This window comes from Eptatretus burgeri, chromosome 11 (assembly GCF_056783735.1).
Source record: "Eptatretus burgeri isolate ZD-2024b chromosome 11, Ebu_testis_v1, whole genome shotgun sequence".
Lineage (NCBI taxonomy): Eukaryota > Metazoa > Chordata > Myxini > Myxiniformes > Myxinidae > Eptatretus > Eptatretus burgeri.
In genome coordinates this window covers 60350353-60369150 of record NC_140971.1, presented here as the reverse complement: position 1 = coordinate 60369150, position 18798 = coordinate 60350353, and the positions used below count along the sequence as shown (strand labels likewise).

The 18798-nt window shown below is 41.2% G+C and overlaps 1 long non-coding RNA gene across 1 annotated transcript in view; it reads right to left on the bottom strand.

Annotated features, from left to right (window-relative positions):
• Positions 1-18798, bottom strand: part of LOC147017201 (uncharacterized) — a 96407-nt gene that overhangs the window by 77399 nt on the left and 210 nt on the right. The window lies entirely within an intron of this gene.

Genomic DNA, 18798 nt, shown 5'->3' with positions numbered 1-18798 from the left:
TACAGCGTGACACCGAGCTTCTCATGCGCTTCTCATCACATCGAAGCTGCTGGTTTTGGCACGGTTTTCACTGCCTTCAAAACTGATCTATTCTACATGGCCCTCAGTTTGGCGCCTCCCCCTTACCACCATTGTGTGTGCATGTCTGAAAATATCTCCACAAAATTCTGCATAAATTCGGGAGGTCCCCATGACGAACCTCCCCCCACTCACCACGGGGGGGTTCTCACACGTGCATGTATCACAGTGCAAGTGGTTTAAATTGCACATTTCAGGCACAAAATGCATTTGCCCCAAATCCCCCAATATCATCCCCTCTCCCAAAGCTGCTCAGAGTAGATGTTTCTACTTCACAAAAATTATCCAGTGTTATTAATTGTCTGGGTTCATTCAATTGTTTTCCCATTATAGCCTTTAAAGTTGCAGTTTAACAAACCTTTACAATTTGCTGTAATGATTTCCCTATACTTCATCTAATTAGTGTTTGTGGGCCTTCTCTGTGGGATACAGTAGGCCAGAGAAAAAGTTTCTGTTTTCTTTAAAAACACTCAAAATCTTGCCAAGACAATGAAACAATGGTTCACTGGGGGATCCAATTGCTGCCAAACAGCCTGCCATTTTACTTGAGAAGGTTAACCCCACTGATCCTAGCTTTCTCCACTGAGCTGGGAATCGAAGACATGCCAAATGTGAACATGAGACTTACATGATATGTCACAGCAACACATGGTACTTTGCTTGGCCTGCTAGGCAAACCCTTTGTAGTCAACTATACATAAATCTACTTTTGAAGATCAATGAAAATAGAAATTACAAATGACAGAATTATCACTGGTCAACACCCCCAGACGTTCTGGACCTTAAGCCACAGGCGGTAATTGTCCTCTGATCTATTTTTACGATTCATTGCTGTCAAAATCACATCCAGTAATAAAAGTACTGCGGGCACAGGAGCAAGCAAGAGGTGCTTGCCTTGTATCGTGCATAGACATAGAGATGCAGGTGCATAGACGATGAGAATAAAGCTGTGCTGGACAGATTCCACATTAAATTATTAAAATATAATGGTTGTACGTGTCTCAGAGATGTAAAGTCGTTTTTAAATAGTGAAGTAATGGAGGATATTTTTGTCAAAGTGAGTGCAAACTGTGTTGATAGATGTCTGGAGCATCCACATTACAATCAGGAAGAGGACCACACAAAAAATGATCTTCCAAACTGCATTACTTAGGTGCATTACCAAACCGCATATGACAAAGGTGCAGAGACAATAGTGACGTTGAGCCCAGACCTCAAAATGCTTGCTCTGCCCCACAATTGGCCAATGGTTCCTGCAAAGGCAACATTCTTGCATTGTCACGAGGAAAGACACTTCTCTGAGATCATACATACCATTTCACCTCTTGTGCCAGTAGTTGACAAAATAACAGATTATCACACTTGGAACATTTATTGCATCAACAGACATGGCACCGATTGCTTTCCTGGACACGGCAAAGAGATCAGCCTTCAGATATTTGACACAACAACCATATAAATTTCAACCTCTCAACACGAGGTTCATCCATGCCTATCTTAAACAAGAGAAGACAGGTCGGTGGTCTCTCCATCTTATACCGCCTCCTTTCTGGTCTTGCACCCTCTGCTCTTTCTGTGCTTTGTCACCCCCAGGTTTCTGCAGGGCTCACATGGTCCACCATGAACCCCTACTGGTGAAACTACCTAAATCCAAGATCACTGCTCACCTCAATTCAATTGTTCCTCTTTTTTGCCTCCTGTAGAATCAACTTCCACATTATCCTCAATATCATTCTTCCCTCCAGGTCTTCAAGACAGCTGTTCACTACCATCTCAGATCGTCCCCAATCCAAAACGATGATCTTTTCTATCCTCGTTAACCCCACCTAAATTCTTCCTCTAAATTTTTCAGTTTTCCCTCCTTGGAGTTTCCTTCTGTATCCATTTTATATACCCCATGCATATGTGTTTTGCGACCTGATTTTAGCTGTTACGTTCTGATCCGTTCACTGTACTAGTTCTTCCACGAGCCTCAACGACAGTATGTATAAAGAAGGAGAAACTTCGTACGAACATGCAAAATGTTCGTTTCAATAATTTTTGCAATGGAATGGTCAATAAGAGTCCCTCAATTGTCTGTGCCATGACAAAGCTCAATCGAACATCGTGGCAAAGGTAACCAAGAGATAACAGCTTTCAACTTCATATCATGCAAAGCTGTGATCACCTAATGATGTGGAGACAGTGGTATCTCATCATTGCACATGGTACTTCATTTGGCCTGCTCGGCAAATCCTTTGAAGTTATCTCTAGAGAAATTCACTTTTGAAGATCAATGACATCAGAAATGACAAATGACAGAATGATCACTGGTCAACAACCCAGAGGGAAGCCTAGTGTTGGCTTAACGGTTGAGGTGGCTGGCTTAAGATCTTAGAGTCTTGAGTTTGAGCCCCTTTCCATTGAATTAACACCAGATCAGGTTGACTCAGCACATCATCCTTCCGAGGTTGACAAAATGAGTGCCAGTGACAAAATGAGTACTGGTAATGACAAAATGAGAACTGGTAATGAGGGGTACTTCATCAGTGACACAGCTGTGACCACAGAAAATGATGCAACCAGCAGCCACAGGCTGCAAATGATAGCCAACAAGCCAGATATTCTGTACCGTAAGATCAAGGCTGTAATTGTTCTCATCTGTTTTTAGGCTTCATTCCTGTCAAAAATCACATCCGACAATAAAAGCACTACCTGGTACAGGAGCAAGCAAGCGGTGCTGCCTTGTATAGCAATCATTTCTTCAGAGAAGATGGTATACAAGCTGTTCAATCGATAATGTGGCCATGCCCTTTGAAGGACGATGACAAAAACGTGCTACATCCAAAACTCATGAGTCAAGCAGACTCAACACACAAGTGTCTCAACTATCATATGTGCAACTACCCACAAATACTTATCTGGTGAATGCACATGTGCACAGCCCAGCCAGCCGTGCATCCATGCCTGAAATTGTCTGGAAGTTGAAGATGAAGGCAACTCGACAGTTCATGTGTGGTGTGCCAATCCTTTCACCATTAACGCTGTGATGGGTGAAAATTGTGGTGTGTTAACTTTCATAGCCACCAACACTATTTTTTTTTAATCAAAATCAATTGGTAAGTAATCGTCATTATCTTATTTTGTTGCACCAATACCTGAACATGTTCATTTCAAATAAGTTAAAATTATATATTTTAAAATTTCTACTTTACTATAAATAATTGCAAAGACATTTATTTTTGTAATAATTTGATGTAAGGTCAATCATGAATTTCAAATCATGAAAAACAAACATGCAAATCAATTATATGATTTATATGGTTACCTTGCTGAGTAAGTTGGCAGGATGGCAGAGAGGTACACACATGAGTCTCTAATCTGTCAATCCTGCCTTTGAATCTCGACCCACCTATAAACTGTCATACTGGTGTTTCGCAGGGTGATTCATCAATGTGTGTACCGTTCCTTTGATAGACGATAAACTGGGCATCCCATTTGCTGGCATGAGTTGGTGGACGTTAAAGATCTCATGTTGTCCTGTGTGAAGGAGTAGGCAAGCCATTGCCGGCAACATTAACAAATTCCGAATTCCTGCCCAAACCTTAGTTGAACCTAACCTTAGTCGAATGTCAGGCCTGACCAGCTGGTTTGTAAAAGACTTGGGCCAAGCTTCCCATGGCCATCTGCACAATAATGTGGGAATAATTGTGACTGTTAAAGAAGAAGAACAAGATGGTCATCTTACTGAGTCACACATGCTGCAGCACTAAGTACATTGCAGGAATTAAAATATGGGAAACTAAAGTTTTATTATTGCATGTAGTCTTCTCCTCACAATACTTTTCAGTTTAAATTGCAATTTATGCTTTTCAGCCTTTAAATTAAAAATCTGCAACTTCAAAATTACTAACATAATGTAATCAGCTGCATCGATGTTCAGGTAGGGAAGAAATTATTATAATTGAGGAGGATACAAACAGTAAGCTAATCATGATGAATCTTTCAAAATCCCACCTGACTGCACACATCATGCGAGGTAACGTCGTCACATAAACTATTTTGTTCCTTGCTTCTCACATCGAAGGAAATTCCTTCCAGAAGTTCTCCTTCCCTACTTCCCTCCAGTACTTCAGACAGGCAGTGTACCATCATATCATGCTATCTCCCATCGCCAACCACAATCCTTTGTACCCCCATTAACCCAACAACCTAACCCAACCCTCTTATTTGAAGATTACTGTTTCCTCCTTAACTCTCTTCTTTTCAGGTTTGTTCATTCCCTCGCTTGTTTTGTCCCACTATCAGTTCATACATTCAGTGACCTCACTCTCCCACAAGCCACGATCTTATAATGAAAATAAAATAAAGCAATCATTGTCAAATTATAGTACACCAGGACCACGACATTCACGGAGGATACGTTTCGGGAAAACCCCACGAATTTTGAAACTGCGAATGTGGGGGCATTGTTTCAATGGAAAATGGGGGGATAGGTTCCATGGATTTCCCGACCTGCGAAAAAGGCCACAAATGGTGACACCACCAAAGTTGGGGAATTGGTACAATGAGAACAAGGGGGATAACGTTATCGGTTTGCGGCGGTTCCTGGTTTAAAGGGGAAAGTTTTTAAAGTTTAAAATGTTTTCGACCACGAATGCATGATTAGTTTCATTATTGATGCTTACAAATAAAATTTTAAAAAACGACAACAGGTACTGTTTTCCAATTTATTGAAGAATGCTTTTTAAAGTCTCTTAACCATACTGTACCATACCAGGAAATGGACGACGATGACGATGATGATATTATCCTCTGGTTGAGCAGCTGAATGAGGGAGGTGGTGTTTGGCGGCAAGAACATGACCTCATTGTTCTGTTGAGCACCGTTCAGGTCGGTGGGGTGGCCAGGAGCATTGTCAAGCAGCAGGAGTACCTTGAATGAAAGGTTCTTTCCTGTCAGTTATCTCTCCATCTGAGGAACGAAATAGTTATGGAACCAGTCCATAAAAAGTTCAACATCACCCACGCCTTCCTATTCACTCTCCAGTACACGGGCAGCACCTGCTTGTTTTTGTTCTTCATTGCACACAGGTTGAGGGAACAGTAGAGCATCATGGGCTTTACCATGAAGTCCCCTTTGGCATTTGCACAGAGTAGGGATACCTGGTCGTTTGCAGCCTTGAAACCAGCTGCTTTGTTCTCACGCTGTGAGATGAACGTTCTGGTCAGCATCTTTTTCCAAATCAAGCCGGTCTCATCAGTGTTAACGACCTGCTCCGGCAGGTACCCCTTCTCCTCGATGAGGCTCGCGAGTTCTGCAGGGAATGACTTGGCCATGTTGTGGTCTGCGGAAGCACGCTCCCCTATGAGCTTGATGTTGCACAAATTATATCATGCCTTGAAGTGGTGGAACCACCCCCTGCTCGCTGTAAACGGTCTGGAAGTACCGCTTTTACTCGCCATGCTCGTGCTTGCACCACCCGCGCCAGAGAGATGGTCATGCAGGAGCTTTGCCTTCTCCCGTATCAGTGGTCTGCTTAGAGGCATACTCTTCTGAGTGTTATCCTCGATCCTTGGGAGCTATTTTCGAAGAATGAATGGGGCAAGAGGCAATGTACAAACAAGAGCAACGGGACGAGAATGATGGTGATCCAGGATTTGGTGATTTGTCTGCGTATTGTTTAGGGGGGATTTTTACAGGTGATGCTGTATTCAGCAGCTGATAATAGATGTGGTGAGTGATGCCATTGTCTAATTAGTCCTTTTGTAGCTAGCTGCTAATTACACTAATAAATATGCTGTACGTTTCCATTCTTTAACTCACAGGACACGACGTCTTTCCTATCTACAGGCAGATTATGCTGAGCGTTTTTAAAATGTAACAACTCAGATGATGCTGTTTGTAGCAAGATAGTGATTTACACTTAGATGTGCTGAATGTTTCTTTTGTATAATATCCATATGTGGTTACCTGGTAATTGCTGGATATATCAATACATGCCGTTTGTGTTTTCATTCTGAAAGTAACTTATGGGGGATGGCGGCATGGGGAATGACGTGTTACACTGGCGAGACATCTCACAAAACTATGTTTATGCCACGAAGCGACAATGTACATACAGGAAGCAGGTCATGTTCGTGGCTTGTGGAAGATGTTTTTTGTTGTATTGTACTGTATTTACATCCAGCTGCTTTTTGCGTGGCTCATGGAAGATATGTTTTAGAACTGTTATGCGTGCGGCTCGTGAAAAATAATAGCCACAAAAACTGTGAATTTGCGGTGCAGTTTCCTGCAAATGTAGGAGCATGTCGCAAATTATATATCAACTGCGAATATGTGAAACCCGTATTCGTGGAACTGTGAATACGGAAAACTGCAAATCGTCCCAATCTGACAAGTGGTTGCGGAGAAATACACAAAAGTTATGTGCAGACAAACAAACAGACAGACAGACAGACAGACAGACAGACAGACAGACAGACAGACAGACAGACAGACAGACAGACAGACAGACAAACAAACGGACCCAAATGCAATTCCCTCTCCGACTCCTTCGGTGAGGGTAAATATATAGATTAACGACAAATGCACCCATTGATGCGGTGAGGAATCAAGAGTTTATAGGCATTGATCTTTTGAAAAGTAAGATGATTTATAAAACAAAAATAAACGAAGTAGAAAAGAGCAAGTGGAAGAAAAATGGATAACTCCCTCATGACGTCCGACATGGAGCATGTGTGATATCAATTTGTAAGGAGATGCGTCCCTAGGTTACTGTCGTCAGTGTGTTAATCCTTCTTAATGTTGTCAAGAGAATGTGAGAGTCAAGTTATTTTGTCGTAAAAAGTGGACCTTTATATGAAAGTTGACCTTTGTATGTTGCCTCGAAAAGATAATTCCATCTGCTGCATTTCACATTTTGTTGCTGGATGTTAATAATTCACTGTAATCATCTCAGGATCCCATCAGCCTTTTTTTTTAGTCGGACCTACAAATAAGGGAGAGGGGGAAAAATAATTCTAAATGAACAGAAGAGTGAAACGCTTTACATTCTTGTCAATTTTTTTTTTCATCACTCATTAAAGTCCAACATTCAGAGCCAAACTACATTCTGCCCAAACCACCAAATTGCTTCTGATGGAACTTTTAATTTGAATGAAAGATTTGTCAGCTATGTATATCCAGATAAGTTATTTTTTTACTTTTTATTCTTGTACTGTGCAAGTTGTGTGCCAAGTACAACTCTATGGAGCAGGATACAGATAGTGGTTCTGTCAGCAGAATATGGTGCATGGCAAAGTGTGCAGATAGCATCAACCCATGAGAATGCAAAATAATTATAAAACTAATATTAATAATAATAATAACAAGACGAACTATCATGGCACTCAGTGGAACACACATCTCTGCCAGGCTGAACAGTTTACATTTTGTATTCCATTGATAGGCTGGATTTGAAATATTATATCATGAAATATCATGATAACTAAACAATTTTGAAATATCATGGTATATCCTTTTTGGTCCCATCTCTCAATGGTGAAGAATCACTTGAAAAATTAAAAATATATATCGTATCCGGATCCGGATCTTCACCAAAATCTAATCAATTCTTCCTTGTCACGCACTCAATCTGTCCACCAAATTTTGGCCAAATACAGCCAAAACGTTTTCAGACATCCTGTTCAAAGACAGAGAAACAGGCAGAAGGGGTGAAAACACAACCTCCACCCATCTTTGGTGACAGACTTGATAATAAACTTTGGGGTTTTCAAAATAAAAATAATTCAGGAGAGGGAGGAATCACAATAACCTGAAAATAAAGGGGTGGGCTTGGGGAGGGCAGGCAAGGAAAATATAAAAATTAAAAGAGCAACAAATGAGTGGAGGAGGAGGAGTCAGATGACATAGTCACATCTTGTAAGTAACAAACCTGAAGATCTTGATGTTCAAAACAAATACAAAGGCCAAATGAAGATGCACCACACCACGGAGACAGGAGTTCCTTCTCACTCCTCCTGCACCATTCAGGGTTTGCTGAGTATAAGAGTTAATAGGGTTCAATAACACCAAGCAAAAAGTTAGTGTGGTGTGTGTTGTGTGAAATGCAGACCAACCGGGTGAAGGAAGCCTGGGGAACCATTATAATGCAATGAAATGCCATTTTATAGTAGGTTGCAAGTCCTTTGGCACACTTATTGTCTCAGGAGACACTGCTTGAGGCAACTGGTATGAACCCCATGGCTGGTCATTGCAGGAATTTGACATTTGACTACAGTAAGAGCAGACAAAGGCTTATTCTTGCAAACAACATGGGATCTTCAATATCCACCAGCAAACACCATCAAATGGGACCCCAGTCTAAATTCATATCTGATGGATGGTGCCACTTATTGATGTATTTCCCTGACTGTGAAACACAAAGGTGATGATTTATAGTTAGGTCGAGAATCTAACCCAGACGAGACAGCTCAAAAGAGAAGTGCTACCTCTGAGCTCTGAGCTATCTTCTTGGCCCACCCCTGAGATGTCCTCTCGGCTTGCGTGGGATCGAAGCCAGAGCCAAGGATAGCTCAGAGATGAACGCACTATAACAACTGAGAGAACGTAGCAAACATTGGAGAGATTCTCCAACCAAATGGTGAGATATTCCTGATATTTTTTCACGTCAGCTTTGAGAAAAAGGGTCCAAAGGATAAGGTTCGGTGGCACATTTATAGCCACATCACCAAATGGTTGAACACAGAGTGGAAAAGCCAGTTTTTATGATGATTGCTTTCGATAAGAACAGTTTTCAAAAAGCTAAGTCATTATGGTTGAGATGTAATCTACAAAAAGGCTGAAAGTGCAAAGTTTTCATCCTTATCTCTGCCAAGAGCTTTGCATCACAGCTTAATCAGCAGCATTTTCCCCCCATGCATTGGGAATAAGCAAAGAAACCAACTTTGTTGAGGCAATTGACTCCAATTGTTAATTGTACGGTGCAGTAAAAATGATGGAATCCATCATCGCTTCAGATATGAAATCCTTCCTCTTCTCCAATGGCTTGATTTCCAATCATCAATTTGGTTTCAGACCAGGTCACTCTACCCTGGATATGCTGCTTCTGCTCTCCCATCAATGGATGGAGGTCCTCAATGCCAGACAGGAAATCCGAGCCGTATCCCTGGACATATCACGTGCTTTTGACACAGTCTGGCACCCTGCCCTACTCACCAAACTCTCTTCCCATGGTATTCAAGGCCATCTCCACTCATGGCTCGCAGACTTCCTCTCCTGTCGCAGTCAACGTGTGGCCCTAAATGGAGTTCTTTCATCCCCTCTTCCTGTGCAGGCTGGAGTTCCTCAAGGTAGCGTGCTGGGCCCTGTTCTTTTTCTGGTTTTTATCAATGCTCTCTCGGACTCTCTGGAAAATCCTCTATTTCTCTTTGCCGACGACTCCACCCTCTGCCGTACCATCTGTCATCCCTCAGACCGGCAAGCAGCAGCTTCTTCGCTCACTGCAGATCTGGATAAAATCACAAACTGGTCCAACATGTGGAACGTCTTTCAATCCAGACAAATCTCACACTCTCACTATGTCTCTCCGAAAGGACCGTTTACAAAACCCCCCATCCACTTTCTCAACAATCCTCTGGAAGAAGTCTTTTCTTTCAAGCTTCTAGGTCTCACTATCTGCCATGACCTTTCCTGGGAAAGTCACATTTCCAACCTCGCCTCAAAAGCCAGTCGCCGACTGGGAATCCTCCGTCGTGCCAAGTCCTTCCTCGGCCCTCTTGAGCTCCTGACCACTTACAAAGCTTTTGTCCGTAGCCTGATGGAGTACTGCTCTCCCCTCTGGGCTGGTGCTCCTGCCTCCCACCTTTCTCGGCTTAACGCTGTCGAAACCAGGGCATTTAAGATCATCGGCATCTCCCGCAATGAAGCTGAGTCTTTGGGCATCTCACTCAATCACCGCAGGTTGGTCGGTGGTCTTTCTGTCTTCTACCGACTCCTCTCCAGCCTTGCCCCCCCCTGCTCTCTCTGCGATTTGTCCCCACCACATTTCCACAGGGCGCTCAAGGTCCGCCAACAACCCCCTTCTGGTAAAACTACCAAAATCACGAATCACTGCTCATCTTCACTCTTTCATTCCTCTTTTTTCCCAACTTTGGAATAAACTTCCTCACTCTATTCTTTCCCATTCTTCCCTCCAGGCTTTCAAAACAGCTGTTCACCACCACCTCTTATCTTCCCCCATCCAAATCCTCGATCTTTTCTACCCCCGATAATCCACCCAAGCCCACTTCCTTCATTTCTCCTGCTTTCCTTCCTGAAAGTCCCTGTAATGTTCATCTTCTCTTCGCCATGTTCCCCGTCCCATCCCCATCCCTCTCCCTTCCACAGTTCACCTAATGTGTCTGTTCCCCACTGTTTTGTCCCTTCCACTCCCGCCCCTCTTGTCTCATGCCTCCTTGCTGTGAGTTATGTGTTTGCTCTCATACGAGCCTCGACCAAGGTATACAAAAAAAAAAAAAAAAAAAAAAAATAGTTCCTGAATAAACTGTTTACTGTTTTTGAAAAACAGTCTTGACTGCAAGTTGATCAGGGGTGCAAATTAACGGCCGCTCGGTCACCAATGGCGGCTAACTTTTGTGCTGGGCGAGTACACAATACTGCCTTACCTGCCCGGCTGGTGGATCACCGGTGATTCCTGTTATTTTGTACAATTTGTACTAGCTTCTCTACTAGTTTTCTCAACTAGAACTACTGTTTTTGTCTGCAGAAATCCGTAGAAATCACCGGTAATTCTGCGGCGGCCATTTTGTGTGTTTTCATCTCGTTTCAAATTACGCGTGATTGCGTGAGATTTGACGGTTTGGACGCATTTTCTCATGCCCAGGTTGGTTAAATGAGTGAATTTGGGTGAATGAGTGAGTTTCATGGGTGAGGTTAGGTGAATGAGTGAGTTTGATGAGGCTTTTGGGTTAATGAGTGAGTTAGATGAGTGAGGTTCGATGAATGAGTGAGTTTGATGGGTGAGTTTGGGTGAATGAGTGAGTTTGATGCGTGAGGTTAGGTGGATGAGTGAGTTTATATGTGATGTTGGGTGGACAAGTCGTACCCCCACCATTGTCCATCACCCACAACCCCCCCCCGCCCTCCACCCCATCGTCCATCACCCACAACCCCCCCATCGTCCATCAGCCACAACCACCCCCACAACCACCCCATCACCCACAAAATGCACCCCCAGCACTACTCACAACCCCCCTGCCCCCCATCACCCACACAAAAAGGTCCCCCCATCACCCACAACCTCCTCCTCCCTGCATCATCCCCCCACCCCCACCCCACTCATCCATCCATCCAACTCACTTATCCACCAAACCTCCTCCATCAAACTCACTCATTCTGCAAAGCTCCTCCATTAAACTCACTCATCCAACCAACCTCACTCATAAAATTCACTCATCCAACCAACCTCATCCAAACTCACTCATCCAACTCACTCATCAAACTCACTCATCCAACCAACCTCACTCATCAAACTCACTCATGTGTGTATATTAAAAGTTTGATATCAAATTTGTGACTTTTGTCTTTATTTTATCGGGCCGGTAACTTTTTCTAGTCACCGGGCCTGCTGGCCGGTGGATAAAAATGTTAATTTGCACCCCTGTTGATAGAATGTGACAGGGTTCGCCAACCATTAATAAGACTTGCTTCAGGATGCTTATTCTTTATATTTATTCGTATGCAGCCTGTGGCTGCTTAACTGCATCATTTTCTAGGAGTGCGGCTGTGCCGCTGATCCAGGATTCTGTTCCCTGGGTACACATAGGACAAGGATCAGGGTAGAAATTTAAATCGGAAAATGCATCACACTGTTCCCCTGGTTGGCATCAATAAGAAAATGCAATTGTCGTTTCAGCTACTTCACTGTTCCAAATGAAAGTGGATATTTTACTCTTATCCTGAGCATCATGTTTTGCCAAATCAGCAATATTCATCAGTACAGCACAGGGGAAAAAAAAAACTTACAAATTGCTCCCCAAATGCAAATTTGAAAATGTAGCACTCATCCCATGCCAGAAACATTTAATGTGTGTGTGTGTGTGTCATCCTACTGCAGCAAATGGTCGTAGTTCATGAACTGGTCACCCTAAAAAGGCAGAGTTGTTACATGTTTTTCAAAACATCCACTTTCCACTTTGACTACAGACCAGAAAAACCACAGATATCTAGATATCTTAGCACGAGAAGAAAGGTAATTTTGTCTAGTTCAATGTGGAAAAAACAGAAATAAAAAATATGCAATAGTTTTTGTGTAACAGGCAAATAAGTGATACAAGTCAGGGGTGGAGTAAACAGGTGGAGGCGGCGGATGTGGTGAGTCAAATTTGGAATAAACTGAATTTATTTCAATCAATAAGCTTTAATCTAATCTGTTTTGTTATTTTTTTAGGTGAGTAACACTTGGGACTTGCTGTTGCATGATGCAAAATTGATTATTCAACTCGTTATTATTCAGCAAACCCTGACCAATATGTACAAACTCCTAAAAGAGATCTAGTAAATATCTTTACATAGTTATGTATCTAGCAGATTCTCAGGATTAATTTGGCACTTGAATTGTCCAAAACAGCCCAAGGATAACAGATCCACATCCAATTTACTCAGAAAGGGTGAATTCGAGATAAACGCGAAAATGTGTTTTCCTTGTAATGCATTATCCATAAAAGTTCATAATTAAAAATACCATATTCACCGTTAATAAGTGGATTTTGCTAATTTTTTTCGCACAAGTGCATGTAGCTTGGTGATGTCTATCAACACAGAGAAAACTGAAAAATTGAATATTTTGACCCTGTAACGCAAATGATGACCAGTTCATAAACTGCGACAAAATATCACCATCACTATCACCATCAGCACAACCATAATCATCACCTTAATCACCAGATATATGGTGCTGCCTCAGCAGTCTCCTTGGCTATTGGACACAATCCTGGATGGGTCACCACTCCGACACAGGACAGCAGCAAGCTGGCACTCATTTTGCCGACCTCAGAAGGATGACAGGCAGTCGACCATACCTGGTATAAATTCAACAGCAGAGTGGGATTTGAACTCAGGATCCTAGGATCCAAAGCCCACCACCTAACCATTAGGCCAACATCAGGCATGTATATATATATATATATATATATATATATATATATATATATATATATATATATATATATATATATATATATATATATATATATATATATATATATATATATATATATATATATAAAGACCCACCCACATCTCTCACATATGAATGCAGAGAATAGTCAATCAGCTCTCACCTGATCAATTCAACCCAGGTGGCTATAATTATATAAACAATTCACACCTCCCACACTCCTCTTGCTGAAGAAGCTGCATAAAGCAACCCAAGAAGGCCAACACAAGGTAAGTGCTTTGCTGTTTCAAACCTTTCCCAGAGTTCCTCCACAGCTATAAAGACATTCATGCATTGTACACACATGAGAATCCCAATGTTATACACCCCCTCAGCTGCTGGACCGGTTTCATCACTGATTGGTGAATCATCAACAATAGTGCAGACAGCAATGCATACCAGTGAGGCTCCCAAGCATGTGCCACATGCAAACGTCAAAAGCAGTCAATATATTAAAAATAGTCAATATTTATTTATATATTCACTGCTTTTGATGTTTGACTGCAGAAAAAAGATGCAGAAACAGATCCCTGCAACTACAGACCAATCAGCCTTCTCCCAATCATCAGCAAGGTTATTTGGTAGCATTCTGACTGGCTTGTCTGAAAAAGAAGATTTTTGAAGCAATTTACAAGATTTTCCCCAAAATTTACTAAGTCGGCCATTTTGACACACTTCCCATCAAGTAATCAGCATGGTCTCCACAATTTACCATCAGGACCCTGTCCTAATGTTGGACACCAAATTGGTAGCATTCTGTCTGGTGGGACTGGAGAAGATTTTTTTTAGGAATTTACACGATTTTAACAAAAAGTGACTCAGGCAGACATTTTGACACACTTCCGGTAACATGACTGAAATGACCTCCACAACTTAACATCCCTACCCTGGCCTAATTTTGTACCTCAAATTTGATAGCATTCTGGCTGGTGGGTCTGGAGAGGATTTGTAAATAAATTTACGAAGTCGACTATTTTGACGTAATTAGAGTCATCTGGCAGGAGCTTTACAATCCCTGTTAGCAGTTAGGAGCAGAACGTTGCTGCCAAATTTCAGCTGTATCGGCCCAGCAGTTTGGCCGGAGAAGTCAAAATAGGAGACGGACGGACAGATGAGCGTGATGACAAGACCTTTTCTAGAATTGAAATTCTAGAGAAGCTAATAATACATTGAAGGGTAGTCCATCAATCCCAGTTACTCTAACAAACTTATAAACCAGTCCAAGACACTCAACCGGGTCCCACAAACTCAAGTGAACACATTGTCATGGCAATGCCACTCTGATGGTCTCAGGAATACAAGTGGAAATGGCTGCACGGATCATCCCCAATACCCATGCATATCCATGGCAGTAGAACCACTTCAATATTTAACATCTGTTGTTAAATCAGCTTATCAAAGCATTACTAAAGGGTTTGTGATCCTGTACTAACAGGTGGCCATGACCGGCGACATGTTTATTTTCGGTACCCATTCAGAGAGACATAATTCATCAGATCCCAGAGGAAGTCTAGAAAGATGTGGAATAACTGAAACTAGAAATTGCAGAAGAGAAGAAAAATAGAAAAAGGAGAAATGAAAAGAGGAAGAAGAGAATGAGCTAGTGCCATTCACCAAGTCCTTCAACAAGGAAAAACCTCTTTTCAGGACCACTGTTAAGGTGGGGGTGATTATGTCAGGTGGAAAAAGAAAAAAAATTCCCCCAAGAATGTGACAACTTAATCTGGCTTTGACCCATTCACCTACCTGGCTGGGTAGGACCTACCTGGAGCAAGGCTCCCGCCAGTATAGCTCTCCGGGTCACTGGAGCACGCAAGCCTCCCCACTACGATCATAGTGTTCACCACAATCAGGAAGGATAAACATATTCAAGCATTGATGACAGGCAGTGCACACATTTATGCCTCACTCTGCATGCAAAACACCAGGATGGTAGTTTATATTTGGGTCTAAATTTTATCCCAGGCTAGACAGCTCAAACATGAGTGTGCATACCTTTAGACTATCCTGTCAACCGATGCAAGAACAACACAGCACCAGAAAAATGTGCACTTTTGTAAGATCCATAAACCATTACTTCAGAAGTTAGATTGATCTTGTTATCCAAGCTCTCATCATGAAGAGGTAATTTCGCTTCTAAACTACAAAATTACCCCACATGCAATGTTGAGTGAGCATTTTATGAACAAGTGCACTTATATCCTCAAATATGGAACAAAAAACACACAGACATTAGCACCATGAAAATGTCCTGAGGTCAGGCAATGTCAAACACAAGAGAGTTTGGTGTAAGAAAATAAAATAAAACACAAAACCTTTGAAACATCCCTGATCCAGACTTTAACACATAAAAACATCTTCACTCATACCACAAGATCGTTTGCAATTCCAGTAATCTCACTCTGGAGATTTTTAAGTTGTTGTAATGCCAAGTTTTTAGCTCGCATCAGAGCATCAGAGCATCAGAGCATAGTGAAACCCGAAACCAAATCACAGGTATCATGTACATGATGTGGGTGCAGCTTACGGCATTCAAAAGTGACAAAAAGTAATAGATACATTGGAATAAAACCGGCTCAAGCATATTGGCTCCAAAATTGTTGAACAAAGGTTAAAATCCCTCGTAAAATAAAACCATGCGATGAAGCATCGACTTCAAAAGGATTTCAAGATTACATACTCCAACTTTAAGCTTTCTTATGAATGTCTGTCAAACAACAGTAAACCTGTCAATGTAAGCAATGTTCTTGGAATTCCTTCCAATAAAAATCCTCAGTTCACAACATAAGACCAATACCTCATTTTTTTATATTCTCTGAACTTGTTCAAAAAGAATGAACAAGTTTATTTCATAGATACGGAAGCCAGGTTGACGATCCAATTTGGGAAAAGTGTCGAGAATACAACTGCTGAGATTTACTTTAAATTTACAATGCTCTTGTGAAAAGACATTAATTTTCGCAAGTCATTTTGCAATAGCTTTCAGTTCTGATTCATCCGAAATGAAAAGTCATCATTTGGCATGTTCAGCTGGATATCTGGTATGGCATGTTCAGCTGGTATGTACATTTTAAAACAAACATTAACAGGTCACACACACAAAAAAAAAAAAGAGATGAGGACAAAAATTAGGAAATAAATGGACCAATTTACTAGTACGAGTGGTAGATTCATTCCTTTGTTCATTCATTACAACTACTTCTTGTGGGATCAGCCTGGGAATGTGTTTGTCAAATGAACTGGCTGGCCAAGCCTAACTTTCAACTGATGGTGATTTGGGCAATAATTTGTAATTTGTTCAGGGTGTCGGCAATAATTTGCCTACTCTTCACAAAAGAATGTGGGATCTTTAACATGCCCGATGCTGACAAATGGCTTCTCCAGCTTGACGTCATGCAAACAGATTCCACACAATGATGCCTTGTCTTGTGTGTGAAACACCGGGGTGACAGTGTATATCTGGATTCAGATTCAAACCCAGGCTAGACATGTGAAAGGCCAATGTGTCCACCTCAAAGTCAGCCCTCAAAATAATAGATGAATGGACAACATTAGCTTACTAACACTTCATTTTCCTATCCAGTTGAAAAGGATAGATTGCATTATCCAGATTATAAGGGTGTGAAACACCAGGGTGGTAGTTGTGAATGATGTGAAGAGATTTCAATCGATTCTGTGGCTGCAATAAATAAACAAGGGGCAATTCATGGGTTCGATAGTGGAAGCATCACACAGTTGTGGTGGAATGAATAATCACATTTCCTTCGAAGAAAATGCAGATTAAATAAGTAGAAAATTGTTCTATTTTCCACCCATAACATGTGCTGTGACGAAATACTTGTTGAGACTCGAGCATTGTCCAGAAACATTCTCTACCTGCCACCACATAATATCTGCAACCTTTCCTCACAAAAACCTGTTCCCATTTCTCTTGGAGGCCCGATATATATCTGATGAGAATTAAGTGAGTAATCTTTATAAGGGTTGTCTTAATTTGTAAACGACCTCATTATACCATTGGACAAACAAGATTTTGCTACTGGGGTGTTAACATATGTTCTAGACGAAATCGGGTATGCTGATTCTGAATATGAAGTCTGAATGTTTTCAACACATCAGGATTTTGAGTTATACATATGGTCCAATTACAGTAGCTTGCTCTGGTGGGTGATTTTGAGTGATCATAAATTATTACTTTTTGCATTTTTAGTTTCAAGTATAGCAATACAACTGTTGTACAATATTACTTATCATAAAAACGAGCTTTAGAATGCACTTTAAATGATTAAAACGGATGAAATCTGACCAAGCTATGAATTTTTAAATAGAATTTTCCACACAGCATTACAATTTTTAACTAACCCTTACCCTTATGAAAAACTTTGTAAAGACATTGGATCATGACGGTAAAGGCTTCTAAAGCTCAGAGAGAAGTTTGGCATAGAGAAAACTGTAACTTGAAGTGTTGTTTCTGAATCACTCACAATTGGGCAGATTTCCCGATAAAGTTTACACCCCTTCTAAGATTACCATGTTCCAATGTTTTATTAACTTCTTTTTCTGCAACTTGTTTATGTTCTTGGTTTGTATACTACACATTATACACAGAGATAAATCATTGTTTTCTAAATATGATGTGAAAGTAATTACTAAGTACTGATATTAGATGTACAATGTGGTGATCTGCAAATATAAAGTATCTAATATAGCATGCTGGGTATCATTAATACATGTACATATTTTGAAAACCTGACGTGCTGGCTAAATTCTGACTACAGATTTTTCATCAGTGGCCAAGATTTAGCCAAGAACACCTGCATTTCCCTTAGAAGCAGATGAAAAGTTAATTTTTTTTTATTGCCCAGTGATTCAAATCCATCATATAAAAGGAGCCGTGTCTGTCTGTTTGTCTCTGTCGTACTATTACTTGAGAATGGATGAACGGATTCCAATGAAACCAACAACAGTGGATTCAGGGAACTCTCAAGAAGGTTTGTGATGCAAAAAATATAAAAGGTAAGGTTTGTATGTGGGTACATAGGCACACGTGGCGAACCTGCAAACACCAACTTGCGACGCTAGTTATCCCACATGGAGGGCAGGATCTCCCAGGAATCCGTTTTTGTTCTTGCCCCATAGCTTAGCTATCACAGCAAAGATTCGTATTCCCATCAGCAAAGCGATGGGTCTCAAAAACTTGGTACATCACAGAATAACAATCTTTTTTTCTGAAACTTCATGGGTTTCTGTGGCAATGAGATTGACTACAAGTTTTGACAGGTTAGTGAAAAGGGGTACAAAAGAGTGGAGTGAGTGGAAGTTGTGATGATCAATATATGAGGAAAATGAAAAATGCTCAATTTCAAAGTACAAATTTAGATGCCTGAGCCCTGGCCAACAGTGGGGCGTAATGCTTCATATAACTTCCTACAGATACAGTACCTTGTTATATGGAACTAATCAGGCAGTGCTGAGGAAGCTTTGATCAGGTAAATGTGCCCAATGTATGCCCAATTTGAGAA